The sequence below is a fragment of the Callorhinus ursinus genome, unplaced genomic scaffold (genome assembly GCF_003265705.2).
Source record: "Callorhinus ursinus isolate GAN/ISIS: 27379988/994484 unplaced genomic scaffold, GSC_fseal_2.0 scaffold1, whole genome shotgun sequence".
Lineage (NCBI taxonomy): Eukaryota > Metazoa > Chordata > Mammalia > Carnivora > Otariidae > Callorhinus > Callorhinus ursinus.
This window is the reverse complement of record NW_027397063.1, coordinates 37,617,213-37,637,898: the sequence shown is the minus strand read 5'-3', so window position 1 is coordinate 37,637,898 and position 20,686 is coordinate 37,617,213. Positions and strand designations below refer to the sequence as shown.

General features: G+C 40.2%; 1 protein-coding gene across 10 annotated transcripts in view; it reads right to left on the bottom strand.

Annotated features, from left to right (window-relative positions):
• ST3GAL6 (ST3 beta-galactoside alpha-2,3-sialyltransferase 6) overlaps nucleotides 1-20,686 on the bottom strand; it is an 81,322-nt gene that overhangs the window by 37,912 nt on the left and 22,724 nt on the right. For 6 of the 10 annotated variants that reach the window (XM_073892497.1, XM_073892516.1, XM_073892523.1 and 3 more), the window contains exons 2-3: nucleotides 4,353-4,488; nucleotides 4,080-4,241 (exon numbers count right to left, since the gene is read on the bottom strand). The gene's annotated coding sequence lies outside the window, so the exon portion shown is untranslated. The remainder of the gene's footprint in view (nucleotides 1-4,079; nucleotides 4,242-4,352; nucleotides 4,489-20,686) is intronic. The other 4 variants (XM_025873281.2, XM_025873289.2, XM_025873262.2 and 1 more) reach the window with 1 other exon arrangement.

Below are 20,686 nucleotides of genomic sequence, written 5' to 3'. Positions count from 1 at the left end.
GTTCCTCAGTTAAAAGGAAAAAAAAAACCAACCCTCCACCCACAACAATTCAAGTTACTCATGCCACTGAATACAAATCACTGACAGAAGAATTGATACATCTGTTAATATCAAGCGCTCATCGCGCCTGTGTACTCCCGGAGATGAGAAACAGAGCTCACAGTCTGAGGAGGGAACTGTTACACTGTTTCTAAATAAGTAGGACTATCTGTTGGGAGACATAGAGTTAAATATTTTAGACTCCTGCTGTTCAAAGTGGGGTCCATGGACCAGCAGTATTGGCATCACCTGGGAACTTGGTAGACCCGCAGCTTCACACCCTTGATCCACTGCATCGGATTGGCACTTTAACAAGACCCCCAGGGGATGTGTGTTTGAGAAGTACTGATGGAGATGGTCAGGGAAAGAGAAATTACATCCCCTCGTTTTTGAGAGGAACCGGAAGCTCACCCTAAGTTCCTCGCTATCTCTTTTAAAAGTCTTTTGGACTTGACCTTTTCAATTTTCCAATCAACAGAATTTTCTCTGAAGAAACCAGTCAGATTCTCTCTGAAATAAGTGACTTTAAGACAAACTTCCCTCACATTCTAGGGAATATTTGTGGTTGCCTTGTAAATTCCCTAAACATTTCATTCCTATGTCGTTTTCAGTCTTATCCTTCCCCTTGCTACCACTATCACCACGATACTCCTGGTATTTTGAGAGGAAATTCTCCTCCCATTATATCTACAGGACACACGTTTCATTCTGCATTGCCTAAAACAGTCAAGTGTATCACCAGCCAAACCTTTACAACAGCATTCCCAATTGCTGTTGTTCACAACTTGAACCCCGGAATTACAGACCTTCAGAGCTGGGAAGAGTTCACGGCATGTTGACAGAGAAAGGGCTTATGTCACCATATTATAGAAGAGACAGCCAGGATTTAGAAAAATTTAAAAACTTGCCAAGGGGATGTCCCTCACAAGTAGCAGAGTCCATGGCATAAAAGGACATTTTTATGTAGACTTCCCTCCAGCACAATTCCAGTCTCACAGTGGAGGCACAGTAATAACCCACTAGTCTTGGCTTTGTTCTAGTCCTCTCCAACCTCCACGGTTTTCAATTCCCGAACCACCTCCTCCGGGTGGCACTTCACTGACCTGGGTCTCGCTCCTCTAACTTCTCTGCCTACGTTTCCAGGTCTCTTCCTCCTGGGCACACGTAAATGGGGGCCTTCTCCAGCTCTTATCTTAATTAATGCCGGTTCCTAGACCCACGTGCCCATTTCTTCTCAGCTTCTAGCAATGATCTCTAACCTCTCGTTAAGCCAGCCCACATGCTGCACCTGGCGCCAAATACTCGAAGCCCGGCTCTCATTCTGTCACTCAGTTCACAGGGAAACCGTCAGTGGCTCCCCACTGGCTGCCAAATAGACATAAAATTGCTTAGCCTGGCATGTAGGACTTCTGTAATTTGGTCCTTCCATCTTCTCTTCCTCCCCATGCAATTTATTCTTTGCAGGTAGCAGCGTAACTCGGTATTAAGGTTGCCTGCATGGCAAGCAGACCCTGGGGGTTTGAGTCTCAGCTCTACAAATCTGACCAGTTCTAGGACCCTGGGAAGTTGCTTAACCTCTTTCTAACTCAGTGTCCTAGGCTGTAAGATGGAATAATACCACACAAAAGAGCTGTTGTAAGTAGTAACTATAAAGCACTTAGGTAAAAGTCTGGCATGCAGTTAAGGGCTCTCCTAATCTTGTTCTCATTCTTCTTTTAAAACTAATAAAATACTAACTGCCCATATACCAAGCCCTTACTAAAAAATGAACTTTGTAACATCCTGGCAAAAACCCTAAGGAACTAATGACATTGTACTAATAATAGCCTCAGAAAATTAAGCTCCCATTACTATGCTAGCTATTTCTGCACATTCATTTTAACATTTCAAAGTATCCATGATAGGAAGACTTATTCATCTGCTTCTGAATAAGAAATGAAAGGTTTGATTGATCAAAGTAATAGTAATCTGTCAGCAAAACTCATGTTAGAATTAGACCCTATTTCTGGCTATAGAAGCAACATCTCTTTATGCTTTTCAAATACAACTGCTCTGGAGTTTTAGTAAAAAAACAGACAACCCAGACTTGTAATGAGCATATCAGATTTATGTCTTGAAGCAAGAAACAAAATCAAGAACTCTGCAAATAATTTGAGTGGACAAATGGTTTCATCTTACACCGTTATACTGTTGAGAAGGATTCAAATATTGCGTTCCGTTATACTGTTGAGAAGGATTCAAATATTGCGTTCTAGATTCAGAAAGAAATAGCAGGGTCAATCAGCAATGTCTAACAAGGTCAGGATGAGGGACTGAGTGTCTCAGTCCTAGAGAACAGGAGCAGAAAATGAAACACTGCAACAGATGGCAATAAAAATAGTTTCAATGTTCTGAACACTTATATAAAGAACTGTTCTAAATATTCTACACATGTAATTCTTTTAATCCTCAAAACCACGCCTTAAAAAAGGTACTATTGTCAGCGCTACCACACAGATGATGACACTAAAGCATAGAGAACGTATAACGTCCTCGAGAATCCCCAGGTGGTAAGTGGCAGAGCCGGAATTAGAGAGCAGGCACACACCAGAATCCATGCTCTTCACCATTATGCTATAGAGACTCCAAATATTTCCATCTGATGCCAGGAGATGTAAAGACTGGCAGGAAAGACCGTTCTACAAATCACCAAGATGACGACAGCTCAGACTCCATTACATTAGGATATGTCTGGCAGTAAGAAACCTGCAGATCCAGCCCTACGTCCAGCCCAAGTTTGTGGTGTTCAAGAATTTTGCAAGCCCGGTGGCTCAGGACCCTGGGGAAGGGCTTTGAAACCACTCATGAATAATCTCGGTGTGAACAATGAAGAGCTCAAAAGATTCCCAAGGACCAAATCCCAAAACCATTGTAAATGTCCAAATCTGCCAGTACCACTAAAGAAAGCATTATGTTCTCAGTCAATGGGCGTCCTTCACAAAAATGATTTTCAAACAAAACAGTCATGTAACAAATTTGCTAGGAGAATAACTGCTTTCTGATGAGCCTTCACAAATCAGAAGGACTGTAGAGACACACGGGTAAAACGTGGAGCTAATTCCTGAGGGACATTTGAGCTCCAGAGCTTTCTCAGAATAAGTTTATGAAGTGGGCTTTTAAATTTGTACATGGGTTCCAGGAATGGTAAGGAGAATATGCCTAAAAATCATAGTAAGGTACTTTAGTAAAATTATTATTAATTGTAGCATTTAAGGATGGAGAGGGAACTCGAGTTCATTCTATTGAGAAAACAAGGCCCAGGGAGGGCAAACATCTTGCCCAGGGTTACACAGCTTATTAACAGCAGTTTCTACAATAGCTGTGATGCATGTAACGATCTAGTTTTAACTTCAGTGTTTTCTCACTCTTTTACTTCCATACTGGCTTAGAGTAGTCCCAAAGAAGATCTATTCACGCTGAGAATAAAAAAAATATTTAAGGGGCATTCAGCTGGCTTGGTCAGAAGAGCATGCAACTCCTGATCTTGGGGTCATGAGTTCTAGCCCCAGATTGGGTGTAGCGATTACTTAAATAAATAAACTTTAAAATAATAATAAAAGTATTTATAAGTTCCATAGCTCAACTTTGGGATGTGCTGATGCGTCACTGGTTACATTGAAAGTCTCATGGGCCCTCTGGCCACATGTTGAACTCGTAAGAGATAAATTAATGGGCATTTTAGGGGCATCTGGGTGGCTCAGTCCTCAAGCGTCTGTCTTCGGCTCAGGTCATGATTCCAGGGTCCTGGGATCGAGCCCCACATCGGGCTCCCTGCTGGGCGGGAAGCCTGCTTCTCCCTCTCCCACTTCCCCTGCTTGTGTTCCTGCTAGCTCTCTCTCTCTCTCTCTGTCAAATAAATAAATAAAATCTTAAAAAAAAATAAAACTAAATAGGCATTTTAAAGTCATTTGGAAGAGGTGGCAACATTGTATAAGAACATTTCAAGTGTTCAAACTCACATCTAAGAAGTCTGCAGCAGTAGTAGTGTTGCCTTGACTTACCTGCACTTTTAGGAATCTGTTTCCCAAAGGCACTCTGCTCCTGAAGGTGAAGGATGTGGTAAGGGTCCCAGAGGCCCGGGAGCCTGTCTGCTAAATTGTCGGAGCCTGTCCACTAGAAATAAGCCAAGACAAAGGGTTGGGCTGCTTCTTCACTTACAAGTGCTGCAAGAAAACACAAAGATAGCAGGCTCATTAAGAATGGGCTTCACCGCCCAAGAAAAGCTTTAAGCCATTAAAAAATGTTTAATGAATACATCGTCTTAGTACACTCACTTCTGACCCCTCCCAAAATGCTTGACAGGGTGATGAAATTACCAAAAATAAAACGAAAATCCAAGAACAAAACCAGCAGCCTATATTACGTTACTAGAGCTCATGACTGGCGATCCACCGGATCCAGCTCAGGCTCCTTGGGAAAAAAAAAAAAAAAAAAAAAATCCAGCTCAATTAATCCAAAACAACCTGGTCATGAAAGAACCATCTGTCTTATTTTTCAGCTTCTCTCAACACACATACACACAGCGTTATTGTTAAATGCAGAGGTGAGAAAGGAAACTGTTGCTCTGAAAACCCTCCGAGGAAGGGAAAGGAGACAGGAGACCGAGGAGGTCAAGAAGAATGCAAATATCTAGGAGAAAGTGAGGGGAAAGGAAGCATGGAGAAAGCACAAGAACAACTAGTTTAAGAATGTGCTGTGGGCTACTTTCTCAAAATAAATAAATTAAATAAATAAATAAATAAAATTTTAAAAAATCCCAAACTGCTCTTGCTACAGCTTTTCTTACACAAGACTAACCCTGCTACAAAAACAAACAAAACAAAAACTGCACACTCTGCACTTGTGCTAGTAGAAAATGTTATTTAAGAAAAAATTCTTGGGAAACAAATATCAAAAAACCAAACCAACAAAAATATGGCAAATACTTTAAGAAGTCACTATGAACTCTGATGTCCTACAATAATGAAATACTTGTGCTTAACTATTATGAAAATCATTTAATAACATGAAAAAATATTTAGAATCTACCAAGAAGGAAAAATTTTAAAAACTGAGAACACGAAAATTATTTCTACGTATAAGATGGATGTGTATGTGACACATTACCAAAATACACTAGAAAAAAATGAAATCTACTAAGGTGCTAAGTTGTGGATTACAGGGAATTTTTTTCTTTGAAATTGAAAATTTATAGAGACACCAAAAAAATGCTTATTTCCACTTTTGAAATGCCAAGTACTTGATGCATTTAGAAATTACAAGAAAGGCAAAGTGGTGCTCTCTAGTAGCTATTATTATAATGGAAGTCTCCACTGTGAAGCAGAATTTTGAGCCTAAGGACATTATGGGTAATTAAACATTTGTGCCTTAGAATCATTCTCCCTAAATGCAAAGAAAGTGCACCTCCTGGGTTTCTATCATCTTCTGCCCACTAGTACTTATTACCAGCTGAAAGTATAGGAGGATTCACAATTTTGAAGTTGGAAGGGTCCTTTAAAATTATCTAATCTGAATACTTGGTAAAGAAACCCCAAACAGTATCATATCATATCAGGGACAGCTGAGGGGATGGGAACTTAAACACCTGGAGAAACTTAAATCAAGACAGGAAACAAGATCGCCCATTCTCATGTTTGAACGACTGTCATGAAGAAGCGGCATTAGCCTGGTTCTGAAGGCTTAGTGGGCTGAGGGGAAAAGGAGGGAGGTTAAGCCAAAACCAGTAAACACAATATTCAAGGAGTTAGGTTTGAGTCAGTAAGAGAGAACTTGCTATTATTTGGGTTGCCTAAAGATATTACAGGTTGCATTGTTGGATGAGTCACTTGTTACTAAAGACACTCTGTTCTAAAAACCACTTGGGAGGCTTTGGACAGTAGTGCTTAACAAACTTAAATGTCCATTGGCATCACCCGAGCCTCTTGTCCAACTGTAGATTCTGATTCGGTAGGTCTGGGGTGGGGCCTGAGAATCTGCATTTCTAGCAAGCTGCCAGGTAATGCCAAGGCTGTGAGTCAAGAGTGTCAAGGACGTAACACGACTATAAGCCTTAGAATGTGATTTAAAACAGTGTTTCGCCAAAGTGCATACAGTCTTCCAACCATATGACTTCAAAAGTTCTCTCCCACCTGGATTTGGGGGCAGAGGACTAATAAATTGGGTAAGTGGTAATTGGCAGGATTTTGTGAGTCCACACATTCAAAATTCAAAGAAAGTTTGTATCTTGGTATCTTGCAGTACCTGCCCCCATCATACTTTTGAACAACAACTAATTTTGCACAATTCTAAAGAAGAAATGTTTTACTTCCATTAAAAAAAGGATGCTCATACTCCAAGCTTGGCAAATATTTAAAAACAAATAACTACATTGTCAATATGCACTCGGCATTAAAAAATGCAGTTACTTATGATTTCACTAACAACAGTTAACAGAGATGTAGAATGAAAGAAAATATGGCTATAAATTTTTCCCAGTGATCTGTGGCATAAAATCGTGTGTCTCCAAAGGTGGGGAGGGGGTAAGTCTCCCAAGGCTATAATTTGTGATCTTTTTCAATGGAGGGCTTTGCATTATTTACCTAGCCCTGAAATTTCACCTTCCTACCATCCATTAGAGTCATAAAAATTCCTTCAATGTTTTAAAAGTCCCTGTTTCTGGCTCTGCTCCCCTATCTAAAAAACCTGGACTTGAATCAGTTCAAAATCCTATGTGATGTCTTTCCTGGAGATATGTGCCAATATCTGAACACTTATCTTCACACCTTAAGGAATATCTTCCTTAAATTTAAAAGCCTTCTTATGTTTCTCTCCCAGAGTAAAGAAGCCAGCAACTAAGAGGGAACCAGTTTCCTGCCTTTCTTCTGACTCTAAAAGTCAGAGTTTGCTGTTTCAGTTTGCTTAAGTTATAAGTAGCATTCCATCCGATTGACAAAAGCCCTTTTTCTTAAACTGCATATTGTCAGTTAATTCTGAATGAAGCTAGCTTATTCTGCTCCTTGGGAAGTATCACCTGTTAATTCCTCTTTTGCTATTTTTAAAAGAAAAATGCGAGTTAACATGAGGGTAAGCCATCAGATGAACCTACATAAAATCTTAAAGTATTGGAAATTTTTCTACTTTCCACAGCACATGAAGATATGTGATGATACTTTTATTACTATCCATCAGATGATTCTCTAAAGCCAAATTACAAATACGATGCAAATCTTAATTTGGGGTACTTTATATTATTATTACAAGTAAACCAATACATGTGATAAGTATTTTTTTATGAAATCATATAATCCTAGATTTACTTTCTAATACTAGTAGGTTAATTCTTTTGGCAAAGTGAGTCAAATTTATTTCCTGATAAAATTAACTCGGAAAGTTTCCACCATCTACAATAACTGTTGATTTAATCAATAAATAATTTCTCAATGCCTACTCTATACCAGACATTGTTCTAGGCACTAAAGATAGTGAAGGAAAAAAAACAGATTACCAACCAGGAGAGAGGCAGATATTAGCAAGCAGTTCGCAAGTAATTACTTATTTTTTTAAATTTTTTTTATTATGTTCAGTTAGCCACTGTGTAGTACATAATTAGTCCTTGATGCAGTGTGCAACGATTCATTAGTGAAGCATAACACCCAGTGCTCATCACAGCACATGCCCTCCTCGGTACCTATCACCCTGTTACCCCCTCCCCCCACCCCACAAGTAATTATTTAAATGACAACTGAGGTATGGCTAGATACTGACCCAGGTCCGGAAGGACAGGGAGCCTCTCTGAAGAATCTGGGAGAATTCTCAGAGAACTCCACTGAAGTGTAACCGGATGAGAGAGGGTGAAATGAAAAACATTCTGGGCAGAGGAAAGAGCATTTGCAAAGATTCTGAGGTGAGAATGGAAACTATACACAGAACTGAGGCGGCCGATAGGAGTAAAGCTGGAAACAGTAATAGCTCATCTCGGCAGCATGCCTACTGTACGCATGAACTCACAGTCCTCCCCAGCACTGGACCCAGGGAATGTTACTCGAATTCTATAGCTAAGGACACAGAGGCTTAGAGAGGTCAACTTGTCCAAGGTCTCAAAGCTGGAAGGTGGCAAGCCAGGGTTTGGTCTAGGCGGTCTGCTGCCTGGGTCCTTATTCTGGACTGTAAGCTGCAAGAACTTCCCAGGAGCAGGTGAACGTGGAGCTTTCCTCACGTTCAAGATTCATTCTGTCAACTTTCATTTTCCACAGAATGGCATCATGAAATAGAGATGCATTAGAATAGCTTCAGTCTTATTCCCAGAGTCTTGATAAATATACGGTTCCGGTTGGAACCTATATCGTTAGGAAATATTACACGGAATTTTTTTTTTGAAGATTTTATTTATTTATTTGACAGAGAGAGAGACACAGCGAGAGAGGGAACACAAGCAGGGGGAGTGGGGGAGGGAGAAGCCGGCTTCCCACCGGGCAGGGAGCCCGATGCGGGGCACGATCCCAGGACCCCGGGACCACGACCTGAGCCGAAGGCAGAGGCTTAATGCCTGAGCCACCCAGGTGCCCCCGGAATTTTTTTATTACAAAAATGTTAATAGAAGTCCATATGTTAATATAACAAATGCCTGTGAGCCCATTAACCAAGATAACCATATCTTCTCAGGGATTTTTTTTTTTTATAATACACATTTATGTTCCCCTCCCTATCCCTGTTCCTCCTCTCCAAGGGACAACCACTATCATGAATTTGATAGAGAGCCAGTCCACTTTTTATTCACAGGCATACGTATGCATGCACATACATGCATAAACATTATATGGTATATGATATCATGCTAAGTAATGTTTAACATTTACATAACAAATATATAATATTCTGAAATTTGTGTTTTTCACTCTACACTTTAGGTTTTGAGTTCCATCCATATTGCTGCAATGCAGAAAGGTCTGGCTCATTCTTTTCAAGTTCTGTAGAATAGTCTATTGACCAAATAGATCACAAAGTTACCCATTCCCTACTAGCAGACATTTAGGTTGCTTTCAGAGGATTGCTTATCTAAATGCCATTTTGGAGCCAAATCTCTCTCTCTCTTTTTTTTTTTTTTCCAGATAAAATACTTTACTGAGACAGTGAATCTTACAAATGCTAGAAATACTTTAACATTGAAATTTCTGGGGTGCCTGGGTGGATCAATTGGTTAAGCGTCTACCCTCGACTCAGGTCATAATCTCAGGGTCCTGGGATGGAACCCTGCACTGGGCTTCCTGCTCAGCAGGGAGCCTGCTTCTCTCTCTCTCTCTGCCTCTCCCCACTGCTCCTTCTCTCTCTCTCTAACAAATAAATAAAACCTTAAAAAAGTACAATAAAATTGAAATTTCCATTTTAAATAGGGTTTTTCTCTAAAGAAATAAATCTTTGATAATTCAAATCATAGAGAAATACCTAAATAATTAAAATACTATGACTCTTTGAAAGGGGGAAGTTAACAGTATTTTAAATGAGAAAGTAAATTTCTAGTTAAGCTGAATCTATACTAATCCTGTTGAAAACAAAACATACCGAAGAGGAAGTAGGTGCAGAAAATAGCCTGTATCTTACAACCACTTTCTCTTTCTGGGCACACCACACTCCACACTTGGCAGAAAAATCAGAGCATTTGAGCAAGCAGATAAACAAAACAAACATTTCTCTGGAATGCTTTGTTCTGTGCTTTGGTCAGAAGATAATCCAAGACACAACCACACAGAAAGATAACCAAATTTTTCTTTAGAATGGCAAGTGCCTACTAAGTGGCAGAGTCAATGTTTGATAAAGCAGACAATTAAACAAAGCAATAAAATTATCTTCAAGTTGGGGGCGCCTGGGTGGCTCAGTCGTTAAGCGTCTGCCTTCGGCTCAGGTCATGATCCCAGGGTCCTGGGATCGAGCCCTGCATTAGGCTCCCTGCTCTGCGGGGAGCCTGCTTCTCCCTCTCCCACTCCCCCTGCTTGTGTTCCCTCTCTCGCTGTGTCTCTCTCTGTCCATGGAATAAATAAAGTCTTTAAAAACAAACAAACAAACAAAAAAAACAATAGTCCATTCTTTTAAAAAAAAAAAAATTATCTTCAAGTTGTTAGACCTATAAACAGTGTGACTAAAAACAATCATCGATTTATATTAATGGAACTTTTTAACTCAAGGATACTGTAGCAAGTTTTATTATAACATGTAAACTGAAATCAACTCTACAAATCTGTGAAGACCCATCTATGGGATTCCTATACTTTTAACATGGTTTTCTATAAAGAAGATTTCTGGGAAAGCCTCAAAAGGCAGATGTTTTAAAATATGGATAACTGTTTACTAATGGCTGCATTCTTCACACTATAACATAACTTTGTCCAGAAAATGCAAAAGGGAATATGAAGAAGGGCATTTGTCTTTAGAAGGAAAGGGAAGTAAAGTCTCCTAGCAGATTTCCGAAGAAGTGTACACCATCCCCACATAGGTAAAGAGAAAAAGAAATCTGGGTTTCCAATGAAAGAAGTAACTCTGTCACATTGGGGGTCCCAATGGAGTCAGATTGTGTGGCCCCATTTTCACACAACAAGCCAAATATTTTAGCACATTCCATAGGCAAGCCAAGGAGATATCACTTCTAGATCCCTGGACTCCAGCCCAAGAAATCCTCCTGAGCTTAGGAAAACCCTTCCAGGCTTCCGGGGTAGCCCTGAACCCAACTGAAATTTATCCTACCAGCAGTTCAATAACGTAACCGGCCAAGAGGGAGCAGCTTCATCATCCACTCATCCATCTGTCCATCCATCACAGATATTTATTACCCAGATATCCCATGGCACGAGATCTCAGAGTGTAAGGGGTATCTGAGCCAAGAAAGCAAGTCCATATATTCACACATTTAAACACAGACAAACATACCAAACATAACCTTCTGCCTCATTCTAACCTCTTACCTAAAAGTGCACATTTTATTAGTTTTCACTGCATAATATGTGTCTTGTACAGAATACACAATTAACTCCAAACTTATGACTTTTTTTTTTTGTATTCCACCTCAAAGTGCAAAACAGAAATAGAAACAAATAGTATAAACAGTAGGAACAAGAAGTTGAGACTCAGCATGAGAATAAGGCACCACAAATAGACCAAAAACCAAAAGTAGGATCACTTGGACTTTTGAAACATCCCCCCCATGTCTGGTGATTTTTTTAAATGTCCTGAAGGCTTCCCATAGTTGGCAGCAGGAAGTAATGACTTCTGGACAGAAAGGAAGGCATATATGCTACAGACATATGAGGCTAAGGGGCAGAGTGTGCTAGGAGCATTTAAGTCAAAAGCCACCAGCGAGTCCCTAGGTCCCAAAGCAAGGGCACAAAAGAGGAGCACAGGAAGTGGCCCAAGTCCGTGGAGTCACCCTGGGGACCTCACAACAGTACGGTCCTTGTGGTTCCCTAACACCAGAAACTCAGCCCAGAACAAAAAATAGGTAAGTTGTAAGGCAGACTAAATATGTCATCCAATATGTTCTGCATACTTCCTTATTACTTACTAAAGCCTAACTGTTGGACAACTTTTTGATCTGGGGCCTTTTTTGTTTTCTCAAATGAGAACTGGTCTTTGATATACCTAAGGTCAACAAAATGAAACCTTTATTTACAGCATGCCATACTGTTTGAAAATAGAGATTTCACTTAAAGAATAAAGTTTGTTTTTTTTTTTTTTCCTATCAAAGATGATTTGGACCAGAAGAACTGGGGAAAACTGGATGGAGGATGTGGCCCCAGTCTGCATGCAGTAGGATGGGTAGGAACAACTCAGCAAAGACCCAAAAGGCAATGATGGGAAGGCACAGAGGGCTGATGTGCAGGGCTTTGGTCTGGGTTATGTCAGGAAACCAAATTGGCTCCATTTGAAAGCACCAGTGAAGAAATAAAGAAAAAGCCATATAATGGTAATGAAACCTCTGTCCTTCTATGGGGCACATCATGGATGTGGAGCAACCAGGAGCAAGATAGAGCACTCCGTGAGCCAGTTCACACAGGAGCAGCTTGGACGGGGTGTAGCTAAGGTAATTCCTATACCAAGGGCCAGGTGCGCTCCATGAGGAGGGGTCAGGGCACCAGGCTCACTGCAGACCCTCTATATTCGTTTCCCAGGGCTGCAAGCACAAAGTACCACAAATAGGGTGGCTTCTGACAACAGAAGTTTATTGTCTCATAGTTCTGGAGGCTAGGAAGTCCAAAATCAAGGTGTTGGCAGGACCATGCTCCCTCTAAAACCTGTCGGGGAGAATCCTTCCTTGCTTCTTTCTAGCTTCTGGGGGTTGCTAACACTCCTTGGCACTCCTCAGGTTATAGATGCATCACTCCAATCCACCATCTTCATGTGGTGTTATCCCTGTGTCTCTGTCTTCACATGGATGCCTCTTACAAGGACACCAGTCATACTGGACGAGTAGCCCATCCTTCTCCAGCATGACCTCATCTTAACTAACTGCATCTGAAATGGCCCTTTTTCCAAATGAGGTCACAAACCTCAGGTACTGGGATTTAGGACTTCAACATGTCTTTTTTGAGGGCCACAATTCAACCTAGAACACTCTTCCTGAAATGCCCAGTCCTCACCCTCAACCAGAAGGACTCTGATGCTCTAGAGCTATTTAGAATACCTGGATGTTAATTCAAATTAAAGAAAAACAGAAAAAAAATTACCATATGGCGGTGACAGTCAGAACAGTGGTTACATTTAAGGAGGGAAGCAGTGACAGGGGGAGCCCATGGGGCACTCCTGGAGGGCAGGCAATGCACTAGCTCTTCATCTAGAGGCAGGTTACATGGGTGGGCTCACTGGGAAGAAATGTAGCAAACTACACTTGTATGGTTTTGTACTCCTCTGTTTGTCCGATATATTTCCATGGAAACTTTACTTAAAAAAAAAAAAAAAAAAAAAAAACTAGAGAAATTGGAGCTGTCCAGGAAATAGAGGTCTTAGCAACCTAAGTAGAACCTCAGAGAGGGGCATTGTCTGGGAGAAGCCACAACCCAAGTGTTAGCCACTTGAATGGCCAGTTTACCTGAGATGTTCAACTCCTAGGAGCAGGTGTGTAACAAGAAATGCTCAAGTAATTTACTTAAGATGAGAAAAATGTGAAGGCCAAGGAATACATATATTTGAAGTGGCAGATTGGCAACTTCTATATATGGGTGATAATTAAAAATCATGTTTGATAAGCAGAGACCCATTATAAGTCATAAGGATACATTCTCCCCTCAACAGTGCTGGAAACATGCTAGGGCACTTTGTGCTTTGCCCTCTGTTTTCCTACCCGCCTTGCAGACCTCTCCCACACATTCCATTTTCAGGCTAATTACAGTTCAAGTAAGTTCCAGTGTTTTTTCTTCCACATCTCATTCTTCTCTGGGAATTTTAAACTCTTGTGGTTAGGATGTTCTGGGTCCAATTGCTTGAACTCCAAGCAAGAGAAATCAACACCAAAGGACAGGGTTAAAATACTGGACACCACTCAGACTTAGCAGAAAACCTATTTTTAGAGTAAAAACATAGCATATAATTATAGAAAATGAAGCTATGAACAGAAGCACTTAGCTTTCTATTGTGTAAAATGTATTAAGGAAGTACCGAAAGTTTCAAGGCTATGAATTTGTAGGGATCCTGTTGACTGTTCTTCCTGGATGTCTCTGTCCCATTGAAGCCCATCCCTATTCTCAAATTGCAAATAGAATTCCATGTTTCAGAAGTCTCAAATGACATTTAATATTTCTATGTTTGAAATACTTGGGTTATTAAAAATGAGAGCTCTAACATCAATCATACATCACCATTACTAATGTTTTCATCATTTTCTCATGAAAGCAGCAAATGGAAGAGATGTATTCCATGCCACATGTAAAATTCAAGTCCAATGTTAGAAGCAATGTGAAGAATTTGCCTATTATAAATTGTCCATATAGACCTTCATTCCCCAAGTACATAACCCCTTAGGGAGATGTCATAAGCCATATGTCTCTGAGTCTGACTGAGCTGACTCCTACATTCTCTCCTGTGGCATCTCCTAAAAGACTTGACTCTGCACATTATAGTCTAAGAGCACGAACCTTTGCACAGTTCTTAGTCATTCTCAACATTGTGTCATGCTTTAGCACCTTTGACCGTGCTGTTTGCGCTTTCTGGAATGTTCTGGAATGCTCTCCTTACCTTCCCAACCTTCCTCCCCACCCACAGCCCCGCCATAGCTCAGAATCATCTTCTGTATTCTGCTCTTCAAGGAGGACTTCACTTTCTACCTTCACTCTGCATTTGGATGAGGATAGAGGAGAGTCTAAGAAAGAAAGTATATGTAAAGCTGTTTCAAGAATAAGGCCAACTATCATACTTTTTAAACCATCTAAAAAAAATTCAGGCTGAAAGATGTTAAGATTTTTAGTGGGCATCTGCATAGAGCAGTTTTTACTTCTTAACCTTAGCTTATTGTGAAAAACTCCTAGTGCTATTCAACAGACTTTCATCCCCAATTCCACCCAAAGCCCATATGCCTGCACGTGTGTGCATGCGGGGGCACGTGCATGCGTGAGCGCACACACACACACACACACACACACACACACACTGCATTCCTCCATATGACCCAGATCCCCATATAATAAATAGCACAGCACCTGGCACATCATAGGTGCCCAAACATTTGTTCCTGTTCACCGAAGAATAAAGAAATACAACAACATGAGTATATTAATAAAGTCCAAAGTGAAGCCCGTTGCTAAGATGAAACAGACTTAAGGGAAAATTAGAGCTTCATAAGGTCAAGCAGGAAGTTCTTCTGGAGAAAGTTAATTTTTAATGATTTGAGGAAGAATAGAGTTATAATAATAGCTATCATCATAGAGTTATAACAATAATAATGGCAAGTAATACAGATTAAATGATATTTGGCAGAAACTACACTGACCCATTTATATGTGTTTTCTTTTATTGCAATAATGTGATGTGGCCATTATGTGGAGTTTATAAATAAGGAAAGTGATGCTCAGAGTCATTAGGCAACTTATGCAGAGCCATGCAGTTATAAGCTATGAAGCTAGAAGATGAACACAGGTTATCATCTGGTCTGGGTGGGGAAGAGTGAAGTGGGGAGGGGGAAGGCATGAAGTATCAACAGAACATCTCAAGCTAAAGCACTGAAAGGTTTTCAGTAACTATGGATTCAAACAGGAGAGTAAAATGAAAGGTAGCACCATGAGATAACAGAAAACTTCAAAGACCAGTTGGAGAAATTCTCTGGATTTTTGAGTAGAAAAAAATTTCCATAATGAAAACCATGCTTAGAGGATGTTATCATAAAAGTACATGGACAGGAATATTGGTGGTCATAGGTAGAGAGCTTAGGTAGAAGATTTTGTATAAGAATATGATTGTATCGGGGTGCCTGGCTGGCTCAGTCGGTTGAGCGTCTCTGCCTTCGACTCAGGTCATGATCCCAAGGTTCGGGGATGGAGCCCCACATCGGGCTCCCTGCTCGGTGGAGAGCCTGCTTCTCCCTCTGCCTCTCTGCCTACTTGTGCTTTCTATCCCTCTGTCAAATAAATAAATAAAATCGTAAAAAAAAAAAAAGGAATACGATTGCATTATTTTGTGGTTAGAGCAGAAGACCCCCTACCCACCAAAGCAGCAAAAACATTTTTTTTTTTTTTTTGGCAATAGGTGGACCAGATTTGTCCTCCAAACAATTCAATGCCTGGAAAACATTTATAGGTACTTCATGATCAGAAAGCATACCTCTCTCTTAATATCCTGCTTATCAAAATATCCAATTATTTCTAATTTATTTGTAGCAGAGCTGGAATCAAAGTAATTAGCTAAACTACTTTGACATTTATCTAAAATATTGGCTCCAAATAGCAAAAGTAATTTGAAAGAAGTGTCCTTTATCTCACAAACATCATTTACAACAGAAGGTTCTTTTACCTTTCAGAGTCTATCGGTTAAATAAAATTATAAATTAATTGCTGTTGCTAAAAAGCAATTGAATATCCTTTCATACCCTAGATGAAGGCCTGGATTATCATCTCATTGTTCTTGTCTAAATGCAACTGGATAACCCATTTTCAACTTGTAAATACAGCTATAAATTATCCATTAAAATGTCAGGGATTTTTTTTTTTAAACCTCTACCTTTTTATTCTTTGGCTCCATGCTAAACATAAAAAATGTACACATTCCCTCATCTTTGACTCCTCTACCCTTTAATACATAAACAACTCTTATATACTAAAAGGTTGCACAATATGTTAATAAAAGCATTTAATTTTGTTTCATATATCTTTATCTTATTTATTAGTTTATCTTTTTACACATATTTAATTTTAATAAAAGCAGCACCTTCTGTGGTGCTGACCTAAATATCTGCAACAGAATATTTTCTAAGAAGAGAATTCCACCAACTGTCAGGCACAAAGGACTGATAACCTCTCTGAGGACCCAAATCTGATGGGGTGGGAGGAGCAGACTCCACAGAAACAGTTCAAAAACAAGAAGGCTGTGTTTATATAGCATTATGTGTTTTGGGGACAGAAAATCTAAAAGGTAGAACCTCTAAATATTTAGAATTTTTAAAATATGAATACAGAATATCTGTATTAACCAAAACAGTGCTCTTGAAGACATCATTCTTCAGGAGAAACTTTGTCACTACGAGTCTCAGCAGGAAACCCCAGCTGACCTCTCTCATGCACCACAGCCTCTCAGTTCTTGCTACCCAGGCTCTTCTTCTCATTCCTCCCAGCTGTGGCAATCCTAATGAAGAGAACTTCTGACCCCCCCCCCAGGGCATTTATATGTATCTCATTTAACTAGGTTAAACGATACCTAATAGGAATCTAAGAAAGTTCATAATAAGTGTTGACACTTGAGCAATGCACGTCTCTGCCTACTAAAGTGCCTGAAACTGCGGACTTAAAAAGGTACTAATAAAGAGGAAAATGACTTTGTTATTCACACCTTTGGCACACACACTTATTTCCTCAGTAATATAATCACAGACCTGACTAACCCAACTCAAAGCTTCATAAATTATGAATTATGAAACTGTACTGAAAGTTTACTGGGGCGCCTGGCTGCCTCAGTTGACTGAACATGCGACTCTTGCTCTTGGGGTCGTGAGTTCAAGCCCATGTTTGGCTTAGAGCTTACAAAAGAGAGGAAAGAAAGAAGGAAAGAGAGAAAGAAGGAGAGAAAGAGAGAGAGAGAGAGAGAGAGAGAAAGAGAGAAAGAGAGAAAGGGAGAGAGAAAGAGAGAAAGAGAGAAAGAGAGAAAAAAAGAAAGAAAGAAAGAAAGAAAGAAAGAAAGAAAGAAAGAAAGAAAGAAAGAAAGAAAGAAAGAAAGAAAGAAAGAAAGAAAGAAGAGCAAAGTTTACTGTACATGGAAACAAATTTAAGACTATCCATCTGATGACATTTACATACTGGTCTCTTTCTCGTCAACACAAGTACACTATAATATTTTCAAAAAGAAAAAACTTTTCAAAGCCCAAAGAGTTTTAATTAATATATACAAATCCACAGGGGTGAATTCATCTTCCACCTGCTTTCTCCAATGGGTAAAGTTTTTGAGGTAACAAGTTGATAATCTTAATAGTTACAAAAATGAATCATAATAGCTATAAAGATGTTACAACTGAGCTAATATGTTAACATTGTGAGTCAATCCATGGACAAGGATTAAGTCATTTGGCAAATGTTTGTTCTATCTGTAATGTTCTGGACATTGCACCGGGTACAGAAGACCAGGGCTGAACAGGACAAGATGTAATCGTTGCCTTATCAGATAGAAAGGTATTCCGGATTTGATGCCATCAACCAGGAAAAAAAAAAAAAAGATACAAAAGTTGAAAGTGAGTTGTTCAAGTTATGTGTATTAGTGACATTAAGTATGTAAGTTAATAGGGCATCTAGCTAAAGAATTTCAATAACAATTTTCTAAGGAGGGTACCAAGCTTTCCCCCAGAGGGTAATATAATATACTGGTGACGAGGAGCTATCCTGGAGTCAAAGGGCAATGGCTAAAGTGCTGGGGACTTGTTCATTTCTGATAAACCAGTGCTACTGTGAGATATCAGCTTGGACATAAGCCTTCATGATTTAAGTATTACTCTAAGATCATCTACAAAGACCAATAGAAATGAAATTTCTCAGGCATAGGATATTCCCAAGACAAATATTACAAGAATCTTGCATATTTCCCCTGAAACTGTACTCTAAAAAGGACATAAACCTCCCATAACAGACCATGTAGACATCAGCCTGGGAGAGAAGGAGCAGGTATTCAGGAAAACGCAAGGCCTTTGGATTACTGAAATTTTCGCCTCTTGTGACAATCTTGTCTTACAAAAGATATCAATTGCAGTTGAGTTGCCTAATTAACATAATTTTTAGTATCTAGTTTCAGATATCACTAGCCAACCCAGAGACTTCTTAGAGATATCTGGACGTTCAATCTGGAGAGAGGTTAAGAAATCAGAGCTAGTGATGCAGAGTCTTATGCATGAAGATCAAACTAAGTGAGTATATAGATTTATTTCAGAGGATAAGAGGCCCAGGGTCCAGGGTCCTTTGAGCCCTGCTTCTCTGCATGGATGCCTGTGCCCTGGCCTGGGGTGAGGAAGGAGAAATCACTGATGGCCAATTAACAGAGAGAAATAAAGCTGACTGAGGGTGAGGGTGAGGGTGAGTGTGTGTGTGTGTGTGTGTGTGTGTGTAAGAGAGAAAGAGAGAGAGAGACAGGGAGAGGAAGTGAGAGACACAAACAGGAAAGCCCATGCCCATTGGGTGAAGACTGACTTAATCTCTAATTAGAAATCTCTGGTGGCATCCCATTCTAAAGAAAACACAATTCAAGCTCCTTTCCAAGGCTTGAAGGCTTTGCTTATATAAACTGTCCCCCAACTCCCTCGCTGACTGCATCTCCTCCAAACTCCCCTTTTGCACTCCTCTCCATCTACAAGCTCTCCAAACATCCCCAATTCATTCATGCCTCAGGACTTTTGCAGTTGCTGTCCCGTCTTCCTAGAAAGCCTTTCCTCCTGCTCTTCACTTGACATTTGCTTCTCATCACTCACGTATCAGTGCAAATACCACTTCCTCAGAGAAGCTCTCTGATTGCTCTAAAGAAGCTCCCTCTCTAGCACACCCCGAGGTGTATTGCCTTGTATCTGAAAGATATTTTTTCATTTATTTGTTCCTTGTTTATTGACTCCATTTCTCACAAAACAGAAGGTCTGTAAGAGCAGGGGCTCTGTCTATCTTGTTCAACACTGCATGCCCTACCCCCCTACATCACCTATTATGTAGCAGATACTCAGTAAACATTAGTTGAAACTCAATTCCCACCTTAAGGATGACTATGCAGAAAGTCACCCAGGATTTACCACAAAACCACTCTCTGCTCCCTTGCCTCCCCTACCTTGCACCACAGTGACCGCGACCCACAACCATATCAACTCCAGACCTGCGTCTACATACAACCTGCGGCAGGTTGCTTCCCTTGCAAGCAACTCCAGCTTCCATGCCACATTTTCATCTGGAGGCTTCATTCTCCTCATCTACAGATCTTTCCACTCCCAACCAGATAAAAGTAGGTCTAGGTTTAAAGAATCCTTCAAAGACCAGCATTACATGCTACTAAGCACACTGTGTCTTAGGTATAAGGGCAAAAAGAATGGGGAAGTGCATCTTTTTACCCAGCTTTTCAGTGTTTGTGATTAAAAAAAAAAAAAAATTCCCAAGGGCTGGGTGCTTTCCTTCTTCTCTTTCCCAGTAGTCCAAAAAAAGGAAAGCCCCTCCCTGGTCGATGCAGAAGGCTGACAGTAAATGGTAAGCTGGCCACCACCTCCACCCGCAGATGACAAAGTCTCCAAAAAGGGGAAATATGAGCATGGAACAGAGATTCCATTCCTCCTGCTCCTTACTTTCTTTTACCCTAAAACTCATCCCCAGAATCTTACCCCTTCTTAGCCTGACTGTATAGCAGCCGAGTTCCTGATCAAGTCTAAGACCCCACTGCTTAGTCAGTGCTGGGAGTCACCATCAGGGGAAAGAGCTCCTGCTACCTCACCAGATGAGGGAACAGTGCTTCTAACAACCTAATACAGAACCAGAAACACAGTTTCCTACTGACACGCTGGAGTGCCCAGTGCATCCACTGTATGCTATACATCAAGCTTACTCCAAATCAAATAATTTTTTATTGAAGCATAATTAACATACAGTGTAATGACAAATATATTTTTATTTTTAACCCATAAAGGGTTCACCTGGAAATTCTGATGTGTGCTATTTTATCCATTGTAGTTAGAATAAACAGGAGAGGTTCATTTAAGCTGTGAGCGTAGGGATGTACCCCTGGAAAGACTTCTTCCAGGCAAGAAGGTTGAATAGGAACTTCAGTGAAAATATATTCAGAATGAAAAGAATTTTTGGAACACAATCCCTTGGAGATAACATATCCTCCTGAATTTGGCCAGACACAGCGCACCAAAGTGGCACATCAAAGATACAAAGACAAGATACCTAACTGATGAAAGTCGGAAGCTATCAGAAGGAAAGGCAAAGTATACAGA